The sequence below is a fragment of the Danio rerio genome, chromosome 20 (genome assembly GCF_052040795.2).
Source record: "Danio rerio strain M-AB ecotype USA chromosome 20, GRCz13ab, whole genome shotgun sequence".
In the NCBI taxonomy this organism is placed as follows: Eukaryota; Metazoa; Chordata; class Actinopteri; order Cypriniformes; family Danionidae; genus Danio; species Danio rerio.
This window is the reverse complement of record NC_141040.1, coordinates 56215001-56233321: the sequence shown is the minus strand read 5'-3', so window position 1 is coordinate 56233321 and position 18321 is coordinate 56215001. Positions and strand designations below refer to the sequence as shown.

Below are 18321 nucleotides of genomic sequence, written 5' to 3'. Positions count from 1 at the left end.
ATGACTGAATGAACAGTGTACAAGTGTGTGTGAATGAGTGTGTATGGGTGTTTCCCAGTACTGGGTTGTGGCTGGAAGGGCATCCGCTGCGTAAAACATATGCTGGAATAGTTGGTGGTTCAGGGCGACATGGTGGCGCAGTAGGTAGTGTGTCACCTCACCGCAAAAAGGTCGCTGGTTCGAGCCTCGGCTAGGTCAGTTGGCGTTTCTATGTAGAGTTTGCATGTTCTTCCCGCGTTGGCGTGGGTTTCCTCCGGGTGCTCCGGTTTCCCCCACAGTCCAAAGACATGCGGTACAGGTGAATTGGGTAGACTAAATTGTCCGTAGTGTATGAGTGTGATTGAGTGTGTATGGATGTTTCCCAGAGATGGGTTGCAGCTGGAAGGGCATCCGTTGCGTGAAAACACATGCTGGATAATTTGGCGGTTTATTCCTCTGTGGCGACCCCAGATTGATAAAGCGATTAAGCCTAAAAGAAAATGAATGAATGAATGAGTTGGCGGTTCATTCCGCTGCGGTGACTCCAGATGACTAAAGAGACTAAGCTGAAGGAAAAGGAATGAATGAAATTATTTCCAGGAGCACTTGATGGCAGCATTATGACTTAAATGCAGTATGTCATTACCTTATGAACAATCAATGCTCATTAGTCTGCCATTCGCCACGGCTTGTCTCGAATTTACACGGCAATAAAGTGTCAGAAAGAAGCACACAAGAAAACCTTTCCAAATAAAACACAAGTGCCAGATCCCAGATCAGCCCTATAGCAGTGATGACAGCATCTCTAGTTCACTGTACAAATGTTTGATCGAGTCAAATGAATCGTTTTTATATCAGCCTTAAAGTGCTGAGAATCACACGACTCTTTTAATCATAGTTTCCTTCACTACTTCATTTTTAACACTCCTGTGGGGCAATAAATGAATTTCTCTCAATTTAATCGAGCTCATAATAAAAGATGCACATTTCATCATGAAAAAGATTATAATAGGCAGCATGGTGGCGCAATGGGTAGCACAATCACTTCACAGCAAGAAGGTCGCTGGTTCGAGTCCCGGCTGGGTCAGTTCTGTGTGGAGTTTGCATCTTCTGCCTGTGTTGGCGTGGGTTTCCCCTGGGTGCTCCGGTTTCCCCCACAGTCCAAAAATATTTGGAAGAATTGGGTAAGGTAAATAGTCCATAGTGTATGGGTGTTTCCCAGTGATGGGTTGCAGCTGAAAGGGCATCCGCTGTGTAAAACATTTGCTGGATAAGTTGGCGGTTCATTCCACTGTGGCGACCCCAGATTAATAAAGCGACTAAGCCGAAAACAAAATGAATGAATGAATATTCAAATAGTTTTAAACTTCAAGTCAGTGGCACGGTGGCTCAGTGGTTAGCACTGTGGCCTCACAGCAAGAGTGTCACTGGTTCGAGTCCCAGCTGGGCCAGTTGGCATTTCTGTGTGGAGTTTGCATGTTCTCCCTGTGTTGGCGTGTGTAATGTGAAGTGGAAGCTGGCAAAGGGGTGCAGATCTAAACACAGGCCTATTTAGCAGAATAGTCAGGCAAGCAATAGTCAACACAGGGGCAAACAGATGTATACAGGGAATCCAACATAGTGGTCAATAAACAGGCAGAAGGTCAAAAAGCAGGCAGCCTACAATGTAAACAAACAAACAAACAAGGCAAGGGTCAAAACTGGCAAGGCAAGGAAAACGAGTTAGCTTAACAAGCCTCAGCGCTGATATGTGTGTGTGTGTGTGTGTGTGTGTGTGTGTGTGTGTGTGTGTGTGTGTGTGTGTGTGTGTGTGTGTGTGTGTGTGTGTGTGTGCGCTGTATAAACAGTCCATGTAATCAGATATTTTAAAAATCCTCTGGCTGTGGGTTTGAAATTAGTCAGGATCAGAAACTGGTGTGTGTGTGTGGTGCATGACTGGATCCGTAGTCCATGTTACATTGGATTTGTAGTTCGATAGCGAACTGTGTGTTTACCAGCAATCCACACAGGCTGGATCACAGGTGATCGCGACAGCGTGGGTTTCCTCCGGGTGCTCCGGTCTCTCCCACAGTCCAAACACATGCGCTATAGGGGAATTGATGAACTAAACTGGCGTTGTGTGCTTGAATGAGTGTGAATGGGTGTTTCCCAGTACTGGGTTGCAGCTGGAAGGGCATCCGCTGAATAAAACATGCTGGAATAGTTGGTGGTTCATTCCACTGTGGCAACCCCTGATAAATAAGGGACTAAGCTGAAGGAATATGAATGAATGAATAATGCAACAATAATAATAATAATTTAATAATATTTAATATACAGTAAAAACATGGAGAACTTTTAAACAACTCTTATTGTATGGAAAATAATAAACCATTATGGTAAATAGATTTAAAATTTCTATTTTTTTAATAGCAAACATTTTATTGGGATGGATTGTTAGTGATTGTATGGGCGTTGGCCAGACAGCTACATAAGAACAAAGGAACATTAAGACCTGCTAAAAAAGATTATGACCTAAAACATAAAATATTTTAGTAGATTTAAAACTTTTTAAGGCCTAAAATGTAGTTTTTGAGATTTAAAACATTTAAAGACGCCTTGGACACCCTGTTAATCCAATGTAAAAAGTGTGCTTACACTATAACTTCACTTTGGTCAATGCAGGAAAACGGAAATAGAGCTACAGACACAAACTCAGGCCAAAAAAAAATCAGTAAAGCAACACATACACAAAAAATAACGCCGCGGGTCGACTGTATAAATGAGTGTGTTGCTCTGAAATCAGGAAAACATATGGATCATGGTTTTAAAGCGCTCGGGGAGCAGTTTGAGCCGCTGCGTCTCCTGACTTTGTTTACTTTAAAAAGCCGACCTCGCAATAAAATACAAGGAAATGGTCAAACTGTGCAGGCAAGAACATCAGCTCAGTTCATTATATCTGCCTGAGTGAGGAAAATCCTCTTCCTTTCACAGACTCTAACGCATTGCAAACATACCGCCCGCCCAATGCTTCTGTTTCTGAGGAGTTTTTTTTTTTTGTTTGTTTCTACATTGTAAAAAATATCCGTTAATTAGCAGTTTTCAGTATTTTGTGATTGTTTATTTCTGCTTTTGCATTGCATTATAGGAGCTTAATCTTCTTTCCAACAACTTTTAACCTTGATAAGTGAGTTTTATGTCTGGGTTGGTGTTGCATATTACGCTACAAACACCTTGTTATAAACTGCCAGCACATTTTCTGTTATTTTACAGGTTTATTTCTCTTTATTTTATTTTCTTATACATTATATTAATATTATTTCTAACGATTAAAATGTCAATAAAAGTCACTTTCTTAAACTGTAGAGTCGAACTTTCAACATCAAAAGTCGACAGAGCAGAGATCAACATCCCATAATGCAATTCACAACCAGAAATGAATGGAAAACACAAAATACAGAGACTGTTCATTAGCAAATGTTTTTCACAGTGTCGTCTAAATGTCAAAAAATGTTGAAATCAAGAACTGTTTTTTCGGCGCAATAGCCTAGTGGTTAGTGTGCTGACATATAGTGCAGTAGCATTTAAGGGCGTCCCAAGTTCGAATCCTGGCTCGAGGACATTTCCCGTCCCTATCCCCCCTCTCTCTCTTTCCCACTTTGATTCCTGTCTAAAACACTGTCTTTTGCCCTAATAAAGGCAAAAAGGCTAAAAATAAATCTTTTTTTTTATTTAAAAAGAACCGTTTTCTTGAAAAGGTCAAATTTATTGTTTTGTTTTCAGAAATAGTAAGTCAAATTAAGTAAGTTTGTCCCTAAAACAAGCTAAAATGGCAGTCCAGGCTCATTATTGATATGTATCCCTATATAAATTTAATCTTGATAAGTGAGTTTTATGTCTGGGTTGGTGTTGTATATTACGCTACAAACATCTTGTAATAAACTGCCAGCATATTTTCTGTTATTTTACAGGTTTATTTCTCTATATTTATTTTCTTCTACATTATTATTATTATTTCTAACGACTAAAATGTCAATAAAAGTCACTTTGTTAAACTGTAGAGTTAAATTTTCAATGTCAAAAGTCAACAGAGCAGAGATCACCATTCCATAATGCAATTCACAACCGGAAATAAATGGAAAACACACAATACAGAAACTGTTCATTAGCAGATGTTTCTTACAGGGTAATCTAAACATCTAAAAATTCTGAAATAAAGAACCGTTTAAAGGTAAAGGTAAAAATGTTGTTTCGTTTTCAGAAATAATAAGTCAAAATTAAGGGTTTGCCTTAAATCAAGCTAAAATGACAACTCATTATTGATACGTACCCCTATATACATTTCTGGAGAGCGCCAAATTCGTCCCAGGAGCTATTTTTTTTTATTTTTTTTTACAGTTTTTGTTTTACGAATACACCAGATTCCGCTGTGTATGCTTTTGAGATCTCAAACTTCTCTGGCTAATGCCATCGGCATCTGCTCTTCTCGCGTAAATCCACCAGAGGCCGATGTAGACTGACTGACTGATCAATCGATACACCCGCCCACCCCTTCCCTAAACCCCACCGATAGTGTTTTTAAAAGCACCGATTAGGGTTGGGTCAATAGACAATGCCATCGTCCATCACTGATGGCCTGAAGACATCATGATGCTCAGCAGGCATCACAATCCAATCAAGGATGTACCACTGGATGGCGTCTCACTATAGTTAAACAATATATATTTATTTAATCTTGTCTCTAACGACTCTTCTGTCTTTTGAATCTATCAGGTAGCGTGTCACAGCGTCAGTATACTGCTTCAATCTTTCACTTTCACGCTTGTACTTAGTCATTTTAGTGAAAACCTCAGATACTGTTGGTTGGCTGCTGTTGGCTTTGCACCTGTTTTACCAACCAAGTTTGTCGACGCTATTATAACAACACAGATCACTCTGCCTATTCATGCCAGAGTCCTGCGGAAAAAGGGATTGACAGGTGGTCATTTGTGTGTAACGGATAAAATGACCAATTATTGGTAATGGATAAAACAAAGACCAGGCGGGTCAGCTAGTTGAAATGGTAGGCAACAAATAATTAATTCATTATGAATTAATTAGTTATTCGTAAATAATAAATTCACCACCGCCTACAATGACGATGCCATTGTCCATTGCGATGTTTCACATTAGACATCGTCGATGCTAAATTGGTCGACATCGCGCAACCCTGGCACCGATTGACCAGCGACCACTAACTTCCTTTAAAAAAGCCCTCGCCTGATTTCTACCATGTTTTCAGTTCTTTCCACTTTTTCACCCTGTTATTGTTTATAAAAAAAATGTGGCTGTTGTTTTTGTCTAACCTGCTTTCTGGAACCGTTTGTCGCCACACTCAAACCCTATCGTCATGGTTAACTCCTCTCTGCACCTCAAGTACACTGACATAAGTGGCGAGCAACTGGATAAACTGGTAACAGTGGGAAAGCCGTCCACACGGAGGTAAGAGATCAGCTGGTAAGCAGGAAAAACAACAGCGTCATATGCTTCATAGAATTTGTTTTAAAGATGAAATGCAGCCATACATACCTCTGGCTTCATAATTCACGATCTCCAGAAATGTATATAGGGCTACACTTTCAGAATGAGCCTACAGTGCTGAGCATTACTGACTACACTCTATTATCAAAAGGAACATTTTTATCTCTTTCTCAGTGAATATGTATTCAAAATATGTATTATATGTGATAAGAAAGTCTTATTTGTTTTATTTCACTTTAAGCTGTATAGAAGTGTCTTGAAGAATATCTAGTCAAATGTTATGTACTGTCATCATGGAAAAGATAAAGTTATTATAGATGAGTTATTAAAACTATTATGATTAGAAATGTGCTGAAAAAATCTGCTCTCCGTAAAACAGAAATTGGGGAAAAAATAAAAAGGGGGGCGAATAATTCAGGGGGGCTAATAATTATGACTATATTTATTAAAATAATATTTTAGTGCCCAAACATATTTAGAATTGGAAAGATAATATAATTTAAAAAAATTACAACCAACTTAATTCCAGCTATATTTTTATGTTTTTTGCTTCTTTTTTTAAATTTGTATGTAACATTTTTGTATAACATATAAATGTACACTGAAAAAAATTATTCAAAGATGATTCCTTGGATTTACTCAATTTTTTTACGTTAAGTGGTTCTAAACAATTTATTTGTGTTGAATTTAAACAAACAAATTAAGTTGAACATTATTAAACTTAATTTGTTTGTTTAAATTCAACACAAATACATTGTTTGCAACAATTCTGCATGCAACACTTTTTTCAGTGCAGCTGTACTAGGTTTTGGACCGTTACCGTGAGTTATTTTGCTAGAGTAGCTCCAGATTTAGCTTCAGTAATGACTAATCTAATGCATATGCACAAATATAATATTGCATAGCTTTCTATTAAAAATATTTATTTAAAAGAGAGATTTGTGAGGGGTGAACTGAGCACTGTATGTTGCAAAATTATTAGCCCTTGAGTGAACTTTTGGATTTCTTTTTCCAATATTTCCCAAATGATGTTGAACAGATTCAGGAAATTTTCACAGTATTTCCAATAATATTTTTTCTTCTGGAGAAAGTCTGATTTGTTTTATTTTAGCTATAATAAAAGCAGTTCTTAATTGTTTTAAACACATTTTAAGGTCAATATTATTAGCCCCCTTCAGCAATATTAGTTTTGCATTGTCTCCAGAACAAACCACTGTTATACAATGACTTGCCTAATTACCCTAACCTTACCCTAATTACCCTACACTGAAAAAAGTGTTGCATGCAGAATTGTTGCAAACAATTTATTTGTGTTGAATTTAAACAAACAAATTAAGTTTAATAATGTTCAACTTAATTTGTTTGTTTAAATTCAACACAAATAAATTGTTTAGAACCACTTAACGTAAAAAAATTGAGTAAATCCAAAGAATCATCTTTGAATAATTTTTTTTCAGTGTAGTTAAGCCTTAAAATGTCACTTTAAGGTAAATATTAGTAACTATTAAAACATCTAGCTAAATATAGTCATCATGGCAAAGATATACGAAATCAGTTATTAGAAAAGAGTTATTAAAACTATTATGATTAGAAATATTTTCTCCATTGAAGAGAAATGGCCTAAAAAGACCTAATAATTCTGACTTCAATCTCAATTTGACAATCCAATTCAAGCCATATAAAGCAGCAGTGTGTAATTTTGATTAATCACGCAGCTTGTCATGCTTTCTATGTGCACAAATTAAAAAAAGCACGTCTTAAAAAGCGCAGTTCATCTTGAAATGACATCTCTCTGAAGCTGCTTCCTTTCGGGACCCCGGTGGATACACCATTAAACCATAGGGAGGAGAGAAAACCTGCCGAGCACTAAAATAAAGTTATGTCAAAACCATTCAGCCAGCTTATTCTCCGAGGGCCCCCGAAACATTACAAGCCCTCCGCTTTATATGAATGGGCACTAACAGACATGTTTTTGCCATTGTGATTTGTCCAGATCTGCAGGCATATCCTGTGGTCCATCAGAAAACAGCCTTAGTTTCAATTTAGTGTCTCCCTGAAGGACCCCGGCTTCCTATTTCCAGTGGAAATCGTATAAAGCTTTTCGTTCACATCTTCAGCGCTTCAAAAGAGAGCAATGAGCTGACAGTTTGATGTCTTAAGCGAGATCGCAAATCATTTACAATCATTCAAGTTCAATATATATATGTATATATATATATATATATATATATATATATATATATATATATATATATATATATAAAATAAAGCTTCTGTGGCATTCATGAAGCTTGTGTGCGTAATGTGCATCTGTCAGGAAGATGGCAAGTGTTTCATTTTCTCACAGTAATTTCACAGAACTCTATAAAGTCAGAGGAGGAAAGGCCCGGTTATTTTATTGCTGCGCCTCTGTATTATAAGATGTATCTGTAGAGCTTTAGTTTAAAATAAAAAAATGTAAAAGTATTTAAGATACTGTAATTTTGAATGATATTATTATTATTATTATTAATACTAATCATTTTATTGTGTTTTATTAATTATTATACTGAACTTTTATTTTGAAAATTTTCACAGAACTCTATACAGTCAGGCGAGGAAAGGCCTGTGCTGTATGTGAGAAGTTCCTGGATGACCCGCTACTTCCGGCGAGATTCTAAAGTGCACATCGAATGGACACTATCCCATAATGCACCACGAAATATTAATGAATGGAAGTGACACAACTGACGTGGGTAGGTCATGCGATGATGACTAAATGGCGGATGCAGTACGTCTGAGTTCCACTCATACTCTCATTCATACTGTATAGAACACACTTTTCTAACGGCCGAGTTGTACATTCAAATTCAAATCCAGTATCTATTGAGCAGTAGGCGATTTCGGATGTTGCCCTGGTTATTTTATTGTTGTGCCTCTGTACTACAATATGTATCTGTAGAGTTTTAATTTAAAAATAAACATTTAAAAAGAATTTAAGAAACATTCATGCTGCATTTAATTTTAAATACTAACTTTTATGGCCATTTTTATGCTTGTTATTGATTTCATTGTATTTATTTATTGTTATACTAAACTTTTATTTAGAAAATTTTCACAGAACTCTATAAAGTCAGAGGAGGAAAGGCCTGGCTATTTTATTGCTGCGCCTCTGTATGGGGTATATGCCGAAGCATGCTAATAGGACTTGCCAGTAACCTGGGTTAAGTGCTTTCGGTGAACTGTTTGCCATTGCAAAATCGGCGCGTTTAAGGTCTGTATTCTTTAGAAATCCACGATATCCAATATTCAATGGAGCTTCTGCGCTAACCTGCCGATTCTGACGGGCGCGTGCGTGTAAACGGCTTTTTGTCTCATTTTACGCTTGAGCAACTAAATGAATGCCAAAGTTTATTTAATTGATTGTATTTTAACTATATTACAACATCAATGCTGTAACAGGAACCGTATAAAATGGAAAAAACTCACAATAACCAGTACGTTCACACCGAAAGCGGCGAGAGCGTCCAAGGTCGCTCTGGCCGCCCTGGCGACAACGCTGTCTGCCTTCAGCTCCGGCGGCGAGAGCGTCAAAACTCGCTACATTGATCTCATACTTAAAGGAGCCGTTGCAGCATATCAGTTACATTCCTGCATAAGACATGTTTTTAGCGTGAAAATGTTGCGCACTTCATATCAAATTCATATAACAATGGAAGATCAAGTTGCGTGTGGTGTGGCTTTGCTCTATTTATCCAATATGTGTCCATATATCTGAAATATCCTGAAGCAGCAGTACTGTTTTGTACTGTCACATCGCGTGAGATTCCCGCTTTTTAAAGATAAATTTATATAACATTAATGAACATCAGTAACTCGCCAGTAACTTATTTAATGTATGTTCCTGTAAGAAAACATTGTAAATAATTGGAAATCCGGCGACCGCAATAATCAAACCCTTGGGAACAACTGTGGTCGGAACCAAAGTTCACAGGTCTGTGTTCTCTGAACTGCTATCAAGCGGTGGACGTCTTTATTCTGATTGCTTGCCGCCGAACCGCGTCATAGCTCATAACCATAAAGTTGACTTCATTTCAACTCTCCTCGACGCTCACGCCGGCGAAGACGTGCCGCACTGCTCCTCGCCGCTTATCGTCGCCTATCGCCGCCGGCTCTCATTGAAAATGAATGACTTCCAGCTACTTTGACGCTCTTGCCGCTTTCGCTGTGAACGTACGGTAACAGGTCACCGGAGGTTTATCAGCATGGGAACAGCACTAGCTCAGCATATACCCTATTATAATATGTATCTGTGGAGTTTTAGTTTAAAATAAAAATATTAAAAAGTATTTACGAAACAGCATGTTGCTTTTAATGTTAAATACTAATATTTAAGGCTATTTTTATTGTTATTTATTTTATTGTATTTGATTAATTATTATACTGAACTTTTATTTTGAAAATTTTCACAGAACTCTATACAGTCAGTAAAGGAAAGGCTTGTGCTGTGAATATGTGAGAAATTCCCGGAAGACCTACTACTTCCGGCGACATTTTGAAGTGCACATCAAATAGACACTACACTATCCCATAATGCACCATGAAATATACATGAATGGGAGTAAAGCGACACAACTGACTTGGGTAGGTCATGTGATGATGACAAAATGGCGGCTGTAGTACGTCTGAGTTCCACTCATAAGCTGCGTCCCAAATCGCATACTTATGCACTATTCTGCGCCATTTTGTAGTATAAATAGTGTAAGTAGTGTGTTCACACTGAGAAGTCTAAAAATAAAAGGAGCACTTTAATTACCCGGATGATGCACTCATTCAGCCGGTAAAGTGAAGTGTGTAATGATGGACAATTCACGCACTCAACGACCGCAGGTTTGCTTACGTAGCGGAAGGGGCGGAGCTATCAGGCGCACGTGTTGGATAACTTTATTTATTTTGGATGGTGAAAGCTAAATTCTCCTACCAGAGTGATTATAGCGCCTCCCGATGGTGAATGCAGCAATACTCACGGCAGGTATTATTTGATAATTCGGTCGTTTATTTCACTGATTTGGCAACCGTCAAACGTCATCAGGGAAACGGTTTGAATTTCCGCTTAGTAAAAAACATTAGTGTGCCATTTGGGACGCCACGTATACTATCCTGTTGAGTGTGTAAGTGCATAAGTACATAGTGCATGAGTGCATAGTGTATAGTGTGCCATTTGGGACGCAGCTATACTCTCATTCATACTGCATAGAACACACTTCTTTAATGGCCGAGTTGTACATTCAAATTCAAATCCAGTATCTATTGAGTTAGTAGGCGATTTCGGACGCAGCCCTGGTTATTTTATTGCTTTGTACTATAATATGTATCTGTAGCATATGTTTTACACAGCGAATGCTCTTTCAGCTGAAACCCAGTACTGGGAAACACCCATACACATTCATTCACACATATACACTACAGCCAATTTAGTTCATCATTTCCCTATAGTGCATGTGTTTGGAAACCGGAGCACTCAGAGGAAACCCACACCAACACAGGGAGAACATGCAAACTCCACACTGAAATGCCAACTGGCCCAGCTGGGACTCGAACCAGCGACTTTCTTGCTGTTAGGCGACAGTGCTAACCACTGAGGCAATGTGCCTCCCTATTGTTATCTCTATTATTACTAATTAAAGCAGCGTAATCCATCTGTCAGACCCCTCCCTCTGTCCACCGGTGCCCCACAAGGTTCAGCTTTAAGCCCTTTGCTATTTTCTCTCTACATAAACGAGCTTCCATGATGTCTCCAGAAAGATGGCCAGTGTTTAATTGCATCGCGGCGCTTTCACAGAACTCTATAAAATCAGAGGAGGAAAGGCCTGCTCGTTTTATTGCTGCTCCTCTGTACTATAACTCTCGCCGAGGGCCGAAGTAAATGATTACGGCCTTTCTGGAGGGACGCTTCTCCACAAATGTCACCGTTTCTTAAGCAGCAGATGTTTAAGGAATGATGTCAATGTGTCAGGACAGCCTATATCTTTCACAGCGCTGGAAATATTGCTGTAAAGATGAACATGCTAATACCATCTGCATTCGCTCTAATTCAGCGCTCAGAACTGTGATCATATTATAGTCACGTACTGTATTAAAAGTCAACAGGTTCCACATAAGTGCTGTTAAAAAATGCAAATGTATGTTTTCTGGTTTGTGACCATTGTTGAGATACACGTTGAGTTATTTGAAGCAGATTACATACAATAGGACATCTATATATGATTTAAATTGTTATATTAAATAGCCCTTGTTATGGGTTTTTGACCTTCATGCAGTGTGTAACACAGCTCTAAGTGAAATATCCAGCCGATGTTTAAATCTAAAGTGCACCGTGTTTAGAACTACCGATTCATCTATAATAGTCGACTCATAGTGCTTTAAATGAATCACCACTGAAACGAATCTTTAGCAGTGTTGCCGTGACGCCAATACAGAACTCAAGCTTCGCCCATTTGTTGCAGTCTCAGACCCGGGAAAATGTAACCCCCCGGCCCCGCCCACACTGTAGAAAGAAAAGGAGGAAGTGTACACTGTAGCAGATCCCGGCTGAATCATGTCATGAAGACACTGTGCTCTGAAGTGTGAGGGTAAGATGAGGCTGTGAAGAGTCAGTGGGTGAGGTTTATACCTCAGCATTATAGCCCCAGCCTTGAGCTGTGTTCCTGTCATTTTTCTGACGAGTGCTTCAGCAATCTACACGCTTACAACGGGGGATTCATCAGCCGTTTGTTAAAGCAAGGATCAGGAAAAGAATATTGATGTGTGGGACTTTGTCAGAGCTTGACAGGAACTTTATCAGTACACAGTTCATGGATCAGTTTCTTCCTCCATGTCACAAGTCTAAGTAACTGAAGTGTGATTAAAATGGTTGAAGCCTTGTTTTCTCTAGCTTGCAAATTATGTATTTAATTGTGTTTTGTTACCTGTAACTAGGGGCGATTTTTATGTAATTTTTTAAGTAAAATAAAATACCTATTTTAAAATGTACAGTAGCACATTAAAATAGATTTAATTATTTTTATTTTATAATAATAATAACAGCAATACTAATAATAATCATATTAACGATGAAAGTAGTGATAATAATACTACTAACAATAATATTACTTTACTATTATTACTTTATAGACAAAAATATTAGTTGTGTAATTTTAATATAATATAAAATGAATATTAATTATTAGATTTCTTTTTTAAAATACTTGATTTACAGTGAAATATTATGGTTAACATTTTTAATTTAGTTTTTTGAAACAAAATGCACACTAAGCTGTGTATTTCAGATTCGTAAAAAAAGGCCATAGTTTACCCAACAATTAAAGTTTTCTCACACCCATGTGATTATAAACATTTGAGTTTCTTACATAGTTCATATTTGCAAAAATCTAGACAGCGCCCTCTAGTGGATTTTCCATATAAAATGTAGGATAGCGTTCCTTCTCATACTTCAGCCTCCACATCAAAGTTCCTGAAAGCAAAGAAGCTTAGGGTGCTCCAGGATTGGCCAGCCCATCACCAGACACGAACATTATTGAGCATGTCTGGGGTAAGATGAAGGAGGATGCATTGAAGATGAATCCAAAGACTCTTGATGAACTCTGAGAGTCCTGCAAGTCTTGCTACCATTCCAGATGACTTTATTAATCAGTGGTTTGAGTCATGTCAGAGATGTATGGATGCAGTCCTCCAAGCTCATGATGGAGTCAGACACAATATTCATTCTGTCTCCACTGCAGCAGGACTTTATATTCTATACTGGACATTATTTCTGTTCAGTGATGAGACTTTAGTCTGAGCAGAGTCAGACCTTACTGTCCTAATCAAATCATTAATAATCAAGACATGATCAGATTTTATTGTGCTCAAATAAGCAAAATCTAGAGGCCTTTGCCTTTCATATGAGACACTTCTGATACCAAATCATCAACTAGAAGTTTTTATTTGTTGTTCCTAAAACTTCGATAAATGACAAGACTTTTGACAGGCTGTGTATGACTCTGAATGAAACTCTGTATAATTCTGAGCATGAGCAAATGATGGAGTTTTCGTTTTTGAGTGAACTGCCCCTTTAACTCCACACACAGCAGCTCAACATCAAGCTGCTATTTTGGTCAAAAGTGAGCGCATCTAATCTATTTTGCGTGCTCGGCAAATAAAACCGAACGCATCTGACCTAAAATAAAAGGTGGTGTGGGAATGATGGAGTATCATCTGCTGCCGAACTGGATACTCGTTCTGGGAGCGCGCAGCAGCTTTTCTGTCCCCTGCACATGTTGCGCTGGTGCGAGCGTAATGAGGGCTTTTCTCTCTGGCCGAGGCGTAATTAACATTGCAGGCATTGCCGTCTGACGTGTTGAATAATTACCCACTCCTCAACGACATGCCGGTTACTGCAGCGCAGGTGAAACGGTAACCTGACCCCAGCCAGCTGCTGCTTCGTGGAGGCCGTCATCAGCGGATTGACCTCAGCAAGATGCTACCAGCGGAGCCGCGGCGGAAAACCTGGAGAAACGAGCCACACAACACACAAGTGACTTTAAAACACATGATATTTAAATATGTGGGAAAAGTACTATCAATAGATACTAATTAGTACTGCCGAATGATTAATCACGATTAATCACATCATTAATCAAATGTTTGTATTTACATAATATATACAGTTGAAGTCGGAATTATTCGCCCTCCTGTGATTTTTAAAAAATATTTCCCAAATGATGTTTAACAGATTCCGGAATTTTTCACAGTATTTTCTCTAATATTTTTTCTTCTGGAGAAATTCTTTTTTGTTTTATTTCAGCTAGAATAAAAGCAGTTTTTAATTGTTTTTAAATTAAGAGTGTCTTTCAGATTTTATATTGATTAAATATTTTCCACATGCAATAATTTAATCTAAAACTTAATTTAATAGTTATTTAAAGGCAAAAATTTTTCACAGTTTTACAATTTTCTTACTGCATTTTTGATCAAATGAATGCAGTTTCTTGCATAATTCTTTGAATACTGCTCAAATATTTTCCACAGCAATAATAATAATTGTGTTTCTCCTCTATCATGGTCTGTTCTCGATCTTCATCATTGCGTCATTAAAATAACTCCTCCAATTTCTTTTTTATAAATGGTGTGAGTGTGTATTAATATAGCTCATGTTTTTAAAAAAATTCAGCTTTGTACCAAATAATTAAAAAAACATAAATGCAAATTTTTTAAGTTTTGCTCTTCTGCTCTTGATCATGAAAACGTCATTAAACTTTGTAAAGTGTGTATTAATATAGCTCAAGCTCTTCAAAACTGAGCTTTGCACCACAGAAATAAATTACATTTTACAATGTAATCCACCATAAAACAGCTATTTAAAATGCTAATAATAATTCACATTTTTTATCGTATTTTTAATTCAGTAAATCACGAGTTTTAATAAAGCTTATGTTCCTGACAATTCAGCTTTGCAACACATAATTTAAAAAATTACAATTTTATTTCAATGCAAAATTGAATTTAATTAACCTTTCTTTAAAAGCTAATAATATTTCACAGTTTGACCGTTTTAACTGAGTTTCTTGCATCATTTTTAAAAATTACTGAATATTTTTCACAGCAATAATTTAAATTAATCTAAAATGTTATTTCATTCGTTCTTTAAATGCAAATATTTCCCATTATTACTGTATTTTTTATCAAATAAATGCAGAGCTTTTTGCATATTTCTTTGAATTATTGATCAAATATTTTCCACAGCAATAATTTTATTTAATTTTAAATTTTATTTTATTTAATACAGTTCTTTAAATGAAAATATTTCCCAGTTTTACCATTTTTACTGTATTTTTAATCAAATAAACGCAGTTTCTTGCATAATTCTTTGAGTTATTGATTAAATATTGTCCACAGCAATAATTTAATTTAAACAAAATTAGAATTTAATCTAATAGTTCTTTAAATGCGAATATTTCCCAGATTTACATTTTTTGTGTTATTTTTAATCAAATAAACGCAGAGTTTTTTGCATAATTATTTGAATTCTTGATCAAACATTTTCCACAGTAATAATTGTATTTAATCTAAAATTTAATTATTTTATAGCAATTTAATAGCTATTTAAATGCAAATATTTACCATTTTTACATTTATTTACTGTGTTGCTTAAATATTTTCCACAGCAATAACAATCATGTTTCCTCCTCATCACAGCCTGCTCTTAATCTTCATCATCAAAGCATGATTAAGATAACTCCTTTACTTGCTATGGAGTAAACTGTGAAAGTGTGTATTAATATAGCTTGAGCTCTTCAAAATTCAGCTTTGCAGCACATAAATAAGTATAATTTTACAACATAACACAACAGGAAACCATCATTTAAAATGCTAATAACACTTCACATTTTTACCTTTTTTAAAAATCACAAGTTTTAATAAAACTTATGTTCTTGGCAATTCAGCTTTGCACCATATCATTAAATATAATTACAATTTTATTTAAGTGGAAAAATTATTTAATTAAATTCTATTTAAAAGCCAATAATATTTCCCAATTTTACATTTTTAACTATATTTTAGTGGAATAAATAAAATTTTTTTTGCATCATTTTTAAATTACTGATCAAATATTTTCCACAGTAATAATTTAATTTAATTAACAATTTTCTTTTATTTAATACAGTTCTTTAAATGCAAATATTTCCTAGTTTTGACATTTTTACTGTATTTATAATCAAATAAATGCAATTTCCTTGTATAATTCTTTGAATTATCGATCCAATATTTTCAACAGCAAACATTTAATTTAATCTAAATCTTAATTAAATTTTGTAGCAATTTAAATGCAAATATTTAACATTTTTATATTTATTTTACTGTATTTTTGATCAAATAAATTACCAGTTTTGTGCGTAATTCGTTAAATTATTGATCAAATATTTTCCAAAGCAATAACTTAACTTAAAATTTAACTTAATTTATTAGTTATTTAAATGCAAATATTTCCCCGTTTTACCAGTTTTACTGTGTGTTTGATCAAATAAATGCAGAGTTTCTTGCATAACTCTCTGAATTATTGATCCAGTATTTTCCAAAGCAATAATTTAATTTAATGGAAAATTTTATTTAATGTAATAGTTATTTAAACACAAATATTTCCAATTTTTACTGTATTTGTGATAAAATTATTGCTGTGGAAAATACTTGATCAATAATTCGAAGGGATTATGCCGAAACTCTGCATTTATTTAATTTAATCAAAAAAAATTATTTTATTTAGTTAAGTTCTTTAAATGCAAATACTTCCTAGTTTTGACATTTTTACTGTATTTATAATTAAATAAATAATTCCTTAAATTATTGATCAAACATTTTCCACGACAATAATTTAATCTAAAATTGTATTTAGTTTAATAGTTATTTAAATGCAAATATTTCCCATTTCACTGAATTTTTAATCAAATAAATGCAGTTTTTCTCGCACAATTCTTAAAATTATTGATCAAATATTTTCAACAGCAATCATTTAATTTATCCAAATTTTTGTTAAATTTAATAGCTATTTAAATGCAAATATTTACCATTTTTACATTTATTTTTTGATCAAACTAATGAAGAGATTGGTGTATAATTCTTTAAATCATTGCTCAAATATTTTCCACAGCAATAATAATCATTGTGTTTCTCCTCCATCACAGCCTGCTCTTAATCTTCATCATAACACGTCATTAAAATAACTCCACATTTTCTTTGGAGTAAACTGTGAGAGTGTGTATTAATATAGCTCATGTTCTTGTATCGTTACACTTTTAAGTGCATGCAAACTGTGAACCGGACCCCCCGTGTGCCGCTCTTTATGGGTCTCCCGATTCCTGGAGTTTCATCCATTCAACAATCCGCCTTGAACTGGGAAAGACGATCGGCTCGTGTTTCCTATTGGAGAAACTCAGGATACTTTTGAAAGCGTCTCCTGACATTCAGATTAAGCTCCCAGCGTCGTCCCACGGGGAGGTTTGCCCTACCAAAGCCATCCGGCAGAGTTATTTGCACTGCTTTTTTCTTTTTTTTTCTTCTTTTTTTTAATTCCCTTAAGAAATGAGAAAGAGTCTATTAGAGTTACGGCTCCAGAGTCAACAGGTTGAAATGAAATCAGCGGCGGGTGAGCTCTGAGTGTATATGCTGACTTGTTTTATTTGTTGTAATTGTAATTTGTATTATTATATCATATTTATTATATTTATTCATTTATTTATGGTGGCAACACTGCAATATTGTTGTTTATCAGTTAATGTATAACACTAAAATAATGGTCCATTAGTTATTGTGTTTACTAACAAACAAACAATTATTTATACATTTATTATTATGTTGCAATTGTAATTTGAATTATTATTATTATTTATTTGTTTATTTGTTTTTTATTTATTTATTTATTTATTTATTTATTTATTTATTTATTTATTTATTTATGGTGGCAACACCATTATATTGTTGCTTATCAGTTAATGTAAAACACTAAAATAATGGTCCAGTAGTTAATGTGTTTATTAACTAACAAACAATTATTTATACATTTTTATTATGTTGCAATTGTAATTTGAATTATTTTTATTTATTTGTTTGTTTGTTTATTTATTTATTTATTTATTAATTTTATTTATTTATTTATTTATTTATTTATTTATTTATTTATTTATGGTGTCAACACTACAATATTGTTGCTAATCAGTTAATGTATGACACTAAAATAATGGTTCAGTAGTTAATGTGTCTACAAACAAACAAACAATAATTTATACTTTTATTATTAAGTTGCAATTGTAATTTAAATCATTATATTTT

The 18321-nt window shown here is 35.2% G+C and overlaps 1 long non-coding RNA gene across 10 annotated transcripts in view; it reads right to left on the bottom strand.

Moving 5' to 3' along the window:
• Positions 1-18321, bottom strand: part of LOC141379469 (uncharacterized) — a 171322-nt gene that overhangs the window by 31978 nt on the left and 121023 nt on the right. For 7 of the 10 annotated variants that reach the window (XR_015519090.1, XR_015519088.1, XR_015519087.1 and 4 more), the window contains one exon: positions 13342-14004. This is a non-coding gene — a long non-coding RNA (uncharacterized LOC141379469). Of the gene's footprint in view, positions 1-13341; positions 14005-18321 lie in introns of those variants that run through there. The other 3 variants (XR_015519096.1, XR_015519095.1, XR_015519094.1) reach the window with 1 other exon arrangement.